The sequence below is a fragment of the Glossina fuscipes genome, unplaced genomic scaffold (assembly GCF_014805625.2).
Source record: "Glossina fuscipes isolate IAEA_lab_2018 unplaced genomic scaffold, Yale_Gfus_2 28, whole genome shotgun sequence".
NCBI lineage: Eukaryota > Metazoa > Arthropoda > Insecta > Diptera > Glossinidae > Glossina > Glossina fuscipes.
Window position 1 is genome coordinate 7,951,786 of NW_023998423.1, and position 12,243 is coordinate 7,964,028.

At 33.0% G+C, this 12,243-nt stretch overlaps 1 protein-coding gene across 8 annotated transcripts in view; it reads right to left on the bottom strand.

Annotated features, from left to right (window-relative positions):
- LOC119636508 (probable WRKY transcription factor protein 1) overlaps positions 1-12,243 on the bottom strand; it is a 55,144-nt gene that overhangs the window by 20,555 nt on the left and 22,346 nt on the right. The gene's annotated exons all lie outside the window — the stretch shown is intronic.

A 12,243-nucleotide genomic window follows, 5' to 3' on the forward strand; every position in this document is an offset into this window, starting at 1 on the left:
TCTCTCTCTCTCTCTCTCTCTCTCTCTCTCTCTCTCCCTCTCTCTCTCTCATTTCTCCAATGCGTTAAACATTGCTTATAAAATATCAATAAATGTTAATTGAAATTTTATTGCTTTAAATTGAAGGAATTTTGCTTTCCAGCTTGTTTTCCGCTTAAGGTATTTCTGACATTATTTAAATGTTTTTTAAATAAAATTTATGATTTTCCAATAATTCATTGAAAGCATTTCGATTCGGTCGTCTTCTTTTCTTATTTGCTTCTTTTTTTTTTTTTGTTTTTTTTTTTTTGTTTGCAATTTTCTCGCAAATTAATTGAAATGCATTTAAAACTGATGGAAAAACAATTTATGTCAATTCATATAAGTAATGCATCGATGTTTTTATGTTCATATCTGAAATAACTTCAGAGTATACTCTGAGATCTGGAAAATTTCAAAAGAATTGTTAAGCAAAGGGAATAAAACATCGAATAAGAGAATACACTAATTTTTCAATTTATTTACACCTTGAAGTAAATATATATATATATATATTTTTACGATCCGCCTGATGCAATTAAATGCATTCTTTCGATATTTTGAAGAATTGTAGGCAGAGAGTTGAAACCTTGGCAGTTATGTATATATTTTTAAAAGTTAATCAATTTATCGAATTGATTGTGAAAATAGGCTAAATGGGCGGACAATTCCATAGGATCGAAACGAAATGTTAATTGGCATCCATTATAGCAACTTAGGTAATAATCCCACCTCAAAAGTTATATATTCACTCCGTAAATAATTCCTTGATACCGGTTCTAATCAATTGCCGCCGCCACTGCCCTTAGGTCCAATAGATAAATCACATATATTTTATGATGATCTGATGACTATGATCAAAACTCCTTCAAATCGATGCTATTCCGATAGGACGAATTCTTAGGAAAACGATAAGTGTTCACATATTGAGTCGACGCGAACTGAACAAAATTACTTCCCGCCCCGTTTTTAAGTGGCTTTTGTAAAATTTCTTAAATACATTTCTGTACAACTTTATGACTTTATTAACGTTAACTTTGTGTGCACGTTTTACGTTTCACTTTCTTTGAAGTATTTCAGCTTAGCCCACTTTAAGAGTTACGACAAAGAATTAGCAAGTAAGTAAGTAAGAGTTTGTCATATGGCCGGCCGTCTATGCGCTTTGCTTGCCGCCATACAAGGGCTTGACGGAAAACCGGTAGATGCTTTTATGCTCTGTACACAAACTGGAAGTGTCTTAATTTAAGCATTCCGTTTGCAACACTCACAAATGTATGTATATCGAAGGCAACATGGTATATACTTATATAAAAGATGAATGTGTGTTATCACAGTCCGTTTGTCAACATGTTGTTGAAATCCTATTTACAGCTCATTTACGCTTAAAGGAAAGCAAAAATAATGACATCCGTTCAGAATGACGTCAGAGTAACAAAAACTAAAGCAATATTTTTTATAAACTCATGTCTTTAGCAAGCAGCAACAGCAACAGCAACATAAGACATAGTCAACAAAAAAATTGTACCAACTGACTGCAATTACCAGAAATTCGATCAATTTTTATACCCTTTTTTTTTACATACGTGGCAAAGGTGTCACGTATCCACTGTTCGCATTAAACCAAACGATAGTTTCTTTCCATGGTTTTTCTCAACACATTGTTCTCAACCGTCACCCTCTGTCTCTTCTCATGTTTGTTTTACAGAAACACTTTAATTTGCAGACTTTGTTGCTTTTCTGCAACATCTGCTTAAAAAGGAAAGTTATATTTAGTTTATTAGATCTTTTGTAATATTCCAAAATATATTAATACTATATCAAAACATTAATAAATAAGCAAATAAAGCAAACTAAAGAAGATTTTGAGGGATTCTTGAGAACTTGTCAGCTAAGGCGGTTTCTATTAATTCCAGGAAAAGTTATCTAATCAATGCTGTTTCTATATTTGAGCAACATTTTAATTGAATATTTATTGTCGCTTATGGGATCTCGATGAAAATATTTTTTGTAGCTGGCTTTTCAAGGACAGATCTCGGCCATTTTTGCTTAACAACAAGCATGCATGTCAAGTTCCGCAGGCGGTGAAAATTCAAACAATATATGCGCAATGCCAAGATCACGACAATTGGTCTTAATATTTCAAGCTGATCATTATAATACATGTCTCGTGAAAACTATGAAACTCCAGGTTGCCAGATCGTATATAGCCATTATCTTAAAATCTCTCTTCTTGATTATAAGCTTATCAATAAATCATTTGGAAAGGTTTTGTTTTGTTCTCGCGAAAATGCTCCATGAAAAGACAAGTAAGCTCATCAAAGCCTCCTGCATCGTAGCTATCCTATTGTCATTATATTATATTTCAATTTCCGAATTTCATAATGAAAGATAAATTATGTTGTTCAAGATCGTTTAAACAAATCCTGTTGAACTATGTAAACTACACATGATAAGATTAGTGTAGTAAAGCGCCAAATTTTTCCATGCATTAACCTTAGAATTTAAAAAACTGTTTCGATGAAATATGGAAGAAAATATGACTAAAAATAGTCATATGAGAAAAAATTGAAATTTCTGTAAAACAAAAAAAAAAAAAAAACGAAAACATTTTCATTTATGATAGTCATGATGGGAAGCAGTCTTAGGAGACAGTTTCTGAAAGATGTTCAACACCTATCGAAATGGTAGGCAATCATGTATTAACAAAGTTAATAGATTTTTCGATGGTGAATATAAAAAAACAATTCGTTTTTTTACGTTAAGTTACCTATTTCAACGTTGTTGTTAATAATGCCTTAAAAAGTTTTGTAAAGTATTGAATTTCTCGTACCAACTGTATAACACATAAAGGCAACATGTTTCTTTTTCGATTGCACTATTAAAGAGAATATTTGTTGTTCTATGTTTAGTTCATTAAATCTATAAAAGCAAAACAACATTTCAATTCAATGAAATTTATAGTTCCAAATCATTTGATGCAATAACAAAAAAAAGAAAAAGTAAAAACATTATTGTCGGGCAAGGCCGACGTTAAGATACCTTATACCAATGCATCTAGTACGGCTTTGGTTATAATATAACAAAAATTATACATTATTTTCATGAACAGGTAGATATTCCATGAAAGCCCGCATATTGGACGATGGCCAAAAAGATTACATAACGTGATCCAAGCAAGTTTAATTGGCTTCCTTGAAATTTGATTGTTTTCCAGTATCTGTCCTAAAAAGTTAGAAATTAGACTTTCTCGCCCTATAAGGGCTTACTTTCCATGGTAAGTACTATATATGGTGAGGTCTAAATGGTAGCCATAAGTGAGCGTTATTAACAACCGTTAATTTTTATACCCAATTTCGACTGTGGACCTATTTTTATCATAAAACATCAAAAGTAAGGGCTTTTTGATATACAAGGGTTTATATTTCCTGAGCATCCTTATATGCTGTGGTATCCAAACAATAGACTTACGTGGTCCAAATTTGGTAAGTTTGCTGTCTTTATCAATTTACCATTACGAAACAATTTTCACCATGATTACTTTCTACCGTAATTAAGATTCAATTCTCGTAGGAACATTTATATGAGAGGATGTTCGATAAATTGACCCAGCCGATCCAAAGTTTTCACACCACTTTAGAATGCTGAAATGCTCTTAGTCCGTGACTTCAGACAAGAAATTGTGAAAATAGCAATTTTTTTCTATATAAGGACTTTTCAAAATAGGGCGTTACCTGGACACACTCGAACCATTTTCAGTAGCCCTTCTCTTTGGAACAAAAGACGTCAGTGCGCCAAATTTCATAGATATATCTCAAAACTCGCGGCCCGTAGCTCCAACGCGAAAATACATGGCCAGACAAGTTTAGGAAATTCAAAAAATGATGTTGAATCGAAAGGTGAGTGTATCTTAAGCGCTTCTATGTGTTACGTAAGTCTACCCAAGTTTAATATAGCCGGTACCACACGTGGCATTGGCTTAAAAAATTGAACAAAAAGTTATTTCTAGCTTAAGACGTCTTTTTTACGCCCATCATATGTTGTTTAGATACATTTTGGGAAAGCAAAACAGTCCAAGCATGGCCAGGGCCTATTCTGGACGGTTAATAAGCGTAATAATACATTCTGAAATGAGGATGTTCTCCAACTCACTTGCGCCCTGAACCCAAGCGATAGTCTAATGGAAGAATTATTGCACACAAATCAGACAAAGAGTTAGTAAGGTAATCTTTAGATCTGTTTCTAAACATAAGCAAATCTATGGACGCATTGTGCCGGTTTTTGAATCTGATCTAAAGAAGGTAAAATGGTTGTTAGATCTAATCTTAAAACCGTAGTTATGACTGTAGAAGCTATATAAACAGATAGATCAGACAGTTCAAAGTAGTTAAGGTCGCTTCCTTGTAGATGCTTTTACCACTTTATACCGTTATATCTCGAAATTTTTAATCGCTTTTACTGAACTTACCGGACCTTTAAAATTATTTTGACGGGAATAAACGACTTGGTCTAAAACAGATCTGGAGTCTATAATCATGAACGTACTGAAAGACGGAGAGAACGATATGGCTACAATGGTCTTGTTCTTTACTCTAATCAGATCATCTCTTCTCTGCAGATCCTCTATCACCTGTTTTTACTCCTAACTGTTAGTTAATTTACGGAACGATTTATGTAATATTGCTTGTATTTTATGATTGCCTGATCAAGTAAACATTTCTAAATCCATTCTCCGAGCGAGAGCAATAGAAAACATACTTTTTCTCAAGTTACAAACCTTTCTTATGACCTTAACATACCTTATGTAATGAATGTGAACAGAACTTATTGAATAAATTTCATCGGGGTGTAGGTGTCGGCTTTTCCTTCTCATTCATTATATGACTTGCTTATAAAATTGCCATCGGTGTGACATTTAAATAATATCCAATCATTGATAAAAATGTGTGTGTTTTTTTTCTCTCTCTCTTAATAAAATTTATGAGAATCGCTTTTGCCTATTTCTTTGATGTCTTTCGCTTAGCCGGAAAGTGCTGTTCACACGCCAAAAACGAAAAAAATAATAACAAAGAAATGTTTGTTCAATACTAAAATCAACACCGAATTTTCTCTTAATTTTCCTTTCACATTTTTTACATTTCATTTTTTTGATAAAACATTGCCAAGGTAACAGACAATAAATCTTCTTCTTTTTTTTTTTTTTTTTGTTTACTTTAATAGCGTTGTTTTTTTCTAAACAATTTGCATATCATTGTAATTTTGATTTTTTCCACTGAACAAAATGAGACATTTGTGTGAGAATACTTTTTACCTTGTTAGTACGAAAGCAATGGAATATTTTTCAATGTTTAGGTGGAACTAATGTTCCCAAACAAAATATTTACTTTCATGTAATAAATTGTAAAAAAAAAAAAAACGAACATTTCCAAAAATTTAAACATTTTTATACCTATCACCAAAGGATGAGGAATATATTTATTTTATCAAAACGTTTGCTACGCCCAGACGAAAGCTGCAAAGAGACCTCACATGGCATATATATTCTTGATTAGAAGCAAATGCTGAATCGATTTAAACATATCCGTCTATCCGATTGTCCCTCTCTCTCTCTCTGGCTATGTAAAGTCTGTAGCCAACATTCTCCTCATAGCAAAAATCGACTTCAAATTTGGCAGAACTATTGACAGTTCTTGCACGCAGATTGATATTGAAAATGTGACAACTCCGTTGAAGGATACGCCCACAACACCATGTAGACTAGGAACACCTCTGTTTTTCAAAAGGATCCAAAAATTGGTTCTTTACTCATTACTCATAAACTATGGCAGATAAATGTGAAAAAGTTTGAAAGCATATTCTATAGACGATTCTCTAGCAACTGTACAAAATGAAGAAAATTGACCACGCCTAACTAATATTATAGTTTATCAGAATTTAATTTTTTTTCCTCTACCTTCATAAAGCGCAGAAACACACTTCAGAAACCCCACAAAGTATATAAAGCCCTCGTCAGTTTCAAATTTGGAATGCACTTAAGCATGTCCGTCTGTGCGTCTATCCATCTGTCTGTCTGTGATAACGATTCTACCAATAGCGTAAATGAAAGTAAGAAAAGAGAAAATTTGGAACAGACTTAAACTTTTCCAAGGACACGCCTATAAAGTCTACGCACCAATGTGACAAATACTTTTATTTTGTAAAGAGAAACAATCAGCCGCAGCCACTCCATTTTATAGAGAATGAAAATTTAGTTCTGGATATAAAAGATTCGATCCCGATTGAATTTTATTTTCTTACTTGATGATATTTTCGCTTGTTATTCCCAAGGCAAGTAAAACAGAATGTTGAAAATTATTCTCTACATTCCTTACATCGCTCTGTCAAAAAATGTGTTAACTTGAAAGCAAATATTATGAATCCCACAATATGGAGGATTCGTTTCTTAGCTTGGAGAGAAGAAAGCGACAAACTAAGTGTGTTGGTTCAAAACTAAATGTCACGGATCTCACGCCGGTGTAAGGCGGATAATGGTGATGAGTATAAAAGATTCGGTCGCGGTTAAATATAATTACGTTAGACGTTAGTTTTATGTCGACCATCAAAATCAATAGCTTTGTGATAGTGAAAAATGTTCCAGAGTAAGTAAGTAATGTTTACAGATCTAAGTTGCAAAAGAATTTTTTATAAGCGATTATACGACCCTGCATGCTTGAAAGCTGGGAAACTTAATATGCATTAGAATAATTGCGCTAGAATTTTGAAATTTCGTATATGTATTGCTTGTTTAGGTTTAGAGATAAAATTTAAAAATGGATTTAATTGGTTTATCATCAAGCATCTTCATCTCTTTTTCAAAAAAAAAACTGAAAATTTGAAACTTACTTGTATGATTAGCAATACTTTCAAAGCCTTTTCTACTACTGACTTCTAAAGTTGAACTTTGAGAGAGTTTCGGTGGTTCTGCTAAGAGACCAATCATTAACATGATAAGAAAACTAAGAGGGTTCGGATGTTTACTTTCAATGGCAATCGCTAATCAAAGACGCTAATCTCAACGCAAATAGCTCTCTGTTATTAGTTACGTAGAGCGATCAAGCAAGCGATTTCTTTTTCAAAGGTTGTCTGTTGGTTCTTGCTAAAATTGACATTTGTGTTCGGTGTTGCCTGACAAACCTGTTACACAGCGTAGAAGAATAATTAAAAATCATGACAAAACTAACGAATCCGCTCGGGCTACGTTTAACACGTAAATAAGCAAATTTATGATCAACAAAATGGGCCTAGAAAACTTTCTAATCTTACTGGAAAAATGGAATCAAATGATGGCGTTTATGATGTTAAGAATCCAAACCTGAAGAATTCAAAACTTAAATGTAGTACTGAAAATAATGTCAATAAAGAATTCGACAGATTACTTAGACTTGGTCGATACGCGTGACATAGTCAATTCAAAGTTTACCAAAAAAGTTCAATACAGTGTATGTCCTAAAAATGGCATTCTAAACTGACCACCAAGATCGTTCTGTGCAACTGCGTTGACCTTTTTTTTTATGGTTTTACATAGTCAGTCATTGGTTTAGTTCGATTAAGTACAAACTCTCAATGAACTATGGATAAAATAAGAGAAGATTTTTGTGGGAAAGCAGCGATAAATTGGTAATCAAGAATTGAGTTTTTACAAAAGTCAAGAGGCGATCGTTTACATGAAATCATTTCCAAAATCAAATGTCATGAGCCGATATCCAAAGTAAAAAAAGAAAAATCTTAGCAACATCTTATGCTTAATAGCTCTCGTCTTGAAATTCGCTCAATTGCTAAACCGTAATGAACGCCAGTTGTGAAAACCTATGAGCCTATAACTAACAAATTGCATTCAATACCTGGGAGCAAATACTACGGTATTCAACATCATTTCCTGCATCGGTTTAAGTATATCCGTCCATCTGTCTGTCTGATGTTCATCAATTTCAAATGCATTTTTATGAAGTTTGATACATCGCCATATTTTTTTGTCACAAAGACGAATGAAATAACATTTGCATGCTTAACACTTCTCCGGCATACTAAATAAATATGGAAACTTTCGGTTGGGACGGAACAGTTTCTCTCTCTCTCTCTATGAAGATGTTCTTCTCTTATAAAAATGTTCTTTAAAAAAGAAAAGCCCTTACAAGCCAAAAACGTGCTCTATTTTTCGGACACCTCGTGAGTTTGTCATCACACGTTTAGGTGTAGCCTTTAACAAGGCATTGTTTATTGTCATAATTCAATGCTTTATAAGGTACACAATGCTTCACCTTACCGAAGCATAAACGTTTTTCGTGTTATTAATTAGACATATATATATATATATATATATATATATACATGTATACATATATAATTCGGATTATTTTCCATAACATTGTTATCCTAAACATACTTTTCAGCTTTCTGTTGAGTTTGCCGTCTTCACAACTCAAGTCTTCAAGTTCAACATAAAGTGAATGACCATCTACAAGGCAGAGTAGAAACTAATCCGAATTATCACTGAGTGCGTGTATAAGATTTCATTAAAAATATGTTGGTTTTTGCCTAAAATGATTTTACCCTACTTAAGTCATCGCAGCACACTAATAATCTAGAAGACAATAACGGAAGAGCTTTGGATATCAATATAAGGTTTCTTACGGCAGAGCTTCTTATACACAAACTCCATCTTCTATGAATCAGCAAAACAACAATAGATGACTCGATGAGTTGAAGAAAAAATGTAAACTAACAAACGGATGCCATGAAAATTCTGTCATACACAAATAACATATGTAGCATTTCAACAAAATCCAACAAAAACATCTTCATTGATAAGCGAATCGCGTCTGCTTGTAAAATAAACATTCACCTTATTTTTTGAACGCTCTTCTATACAATGTAAACTGTGCTATCTAATGAAGTACTAATTTTGTAGTAACACAAAAATCAAAATATTCAAAACCAAAAGACTCATTGTAAGCGGAATATAATTTCCTTCTTGCGCTCTACGACCATCTAAGCATTATTCGTTTTATTTAAGGGGAGATATCGATGACGACTATGAGTATTGAAGCGAACTTATGAGACGCGTATGACATGACTTAAACAATGGTTCAGAGGGGAGGGAGAGGCTTAAAATCTCATCACTCTTATTTAAGTGAAATCTATTTCTGAGGACTTCGTCAATTAATTTTCATGACAAATATATATAAAAACTCATAATAAAAACAAAGTTTTCCAGTCTCTATATCGCTACTATTCTCCGAAACTCGTAAGAATTTTTTCGAATGAATGAATTTCTCTTACCAGAAGAAATTTGTAATAATTTAGTGAATAGATGAAGGTAGTGAGCATCGTAAGAACGTTACAGGCGTAGCGTAATAACGTAACAATCGTTTCTTTACGCACGTAAGCATGGTTTCGAAGATAATCGAAAACATTAATCATGTTCTCTCTCTTAGGCGCCCGCCTGGGGCTCTGGTTAAGCAGATAACTTTTTATTGCTTCGAAATTTTTCAATTCATATAATCTTTAAATCTTTTTCATATCTGTCCTTTTTTTTCTTTATATCCCGATTTTCAAAATTTGGATAATCCCCAAAGAACTGCCTATGTTACTATCCCAAAAAAAGAAAAGATTTCTTGCCCAAATTTACTTGCTTCTATCGTAGGTCGAAGCATCTTTACATTTACTTGTGAGATAAGTATTTATAACTGTAGCGCTTCCTTGTTTTTTTTCTTTCTTTATTTGCTCGTTTTGCTTGATATATAGAATGGGATGGATATGAATCTCACTTTAGTTATGAGGCCAGCATAAACATTCTGTTTGGAAAAAGTCGACCATTACCTGAGAGGAGGTTCCAAAAATTTGCCCCAGCCGGTCCCAAGCTTTCGCATCACGTTCGAATGCCGAAATACAACTACTTAGTCACTTTAGCCGAGAAATTTTGAAAATTGAAATTTTCTTCCATATAACCAGTTTTCTATACAGGACCTTACCTAGGGAGTGATCGAAAAGAATCCATTCCAATAACGTTCTTCCTTGGGCCAAAGTGCGCCAGTCTATCAAATTTCATCAAAATATCTCAAAAGTTGCGAAAAGTTGCGGCTTGAACAGAAAAGTGCATGAACAGACATCGGAGGGACAGATGAACTTAGATCAATTTAGAAGACGTTTCTGAATCGATTGCCATAATAGAAAGTGACTCTACGTTAAGTCCTTCTGGGTGTTACATACGTCCGCACTAACTTAATACACCCTGCACTGGGTGTAGGGTATAAATATGAATTTTATTTCGCAACGGAATGAGAGAAAGAATCCTTACAAATGTAGGGACAATCTTGACTTGCGTTAGGATTAGTGGGTACGCGGCAACTTTTAATTGATATAAACATATAAACAAACAATCAAAACAATTTACTCATCTGTCTGTCAATTTATTGGTTATTAGTCTCATCAGGCAGTGCCCACGTTAATGATAAGCGTATTTATGACTTGTCTTTAATTAGAGAATCCAGAAGTATCAGCATAAAGCAACAATTTTTTGATGGAATTTTGTAATTATTTTTCTTCTTCTCTCATTCGTTTTTTTTTTTTTTTTTTTTTAATGTTACATAAGAGGTATTAAACGTTGATTTGCAAAGCATTACAAATAATCGTTATATTTACATGCCATTAACATTGAAAAGAAAATCTGTGTACTGTACGATCAGCGAGAGCACTTTTACAAAACCGCACTTGATTGTTGAAATGTATTAATTTATAAGTAAATGATTTTCTTTCTGCTTTTTTTTTTCTTATTGAATATTGTCAATTATAGTAAAATCAATGTCAAGGTTTAGCCATTTTGTGTAAATGTTATTCAACATCAAATATACATGTATGTGTTAATTAACAACGACAAACCACAATCATTCGTTAGCAAATTTTAAAAAAGGAATTCGATACCGACGTAATGCATTTACGTCTTAATTTATTGATATTACGAATTAATGACAATGAATGAATTATGAATGATATTAACATTTTTTAGTCACTATTAAGCTAATACCATAAGTTAATAGCATTTCCTCTATGAATTTTCAATAGAAGCGAATCATTGAACTTTCATTTTGCAGAACTTGTTTTAAATGAGAACAATTAACTTAACAACACGATCATCGGATAAAGTTTTTGAAAATCGATATCTAAACTCTATTATATTTAATCATAATTTTGTTCATACTTTTGACTTTTTGTTGCATTCCAATCACTCAATGCCTTCAAATAAGTATTCACGTCTTATCACATTTGTTTAGAACTTTTCTTGTCTAGTACTAAAGATGATTCTCTGATAATCCAATTAATTGATCGAGAATTTTTACCTGATTAATCTGATGGTAGCGCAATTCGAAAAATGATTTAAAACTTCTTTATACCATATTGTGTTTAATAAAGCCTTGGAAGAGCGTCAAAGAATAAAACTTCAGAATGGTATGTGGGCATGGGTGGCGTTCGTGTGAGACCGTTGCAGACTTTAGATTAAAATTCTTTTCATTTAATTGCCATTTGTCTTAGCAGTTATACAGCCTATCAGCTTAGCATAATGTCCCCATAATTTACGAGAGAAAGAATCATTCATTAAAAATACAAGTAAAAATATTATATTCAGTCGTGAGCGAATCTTTTATACCCTTTACCGTTATCCTAAAAAAGACAGAAAAAGTAAAAGAACTCAATTTTCAAGCTATTTTCAAATTATAAGTCCTTGTCGGATACGTGTGTGGGCGTGTAGTTGTAGGCGTGTACTTACAAGTCCCTTCCAAATTCTTTTGCAAATTTGTAAGCGATATCTTCATTTTCAAATACTATACAGTTGCGCAAACAGACAGACAAACAGGCGGACATATTTAGATGCATTCCAATTGGCATTTGAAATTGGCCGAGAATTTGTATTCTTTATGGGGTTTTTGAAGCTTGTTTAGGTATTGAAAAATAATTAAATTTTGATACATTATAACATTGGGCAGGCGTGGTCAATTTTTAACATTTTTGTACAGGTTCTACAGAACTACGACTCATACAATGTATATTCAAAATTTTACAGATTTGTCTGATTTAGTTTATGAGTAAAGGGCGAAAAACCAATTTCCTATTTCTTTTGAAAATAGAGGCGTTCTTAGTTTACGTGGTGTTATGGGCGTGTCCTTCGACCGATTTTTCCAAATTTCAATATGA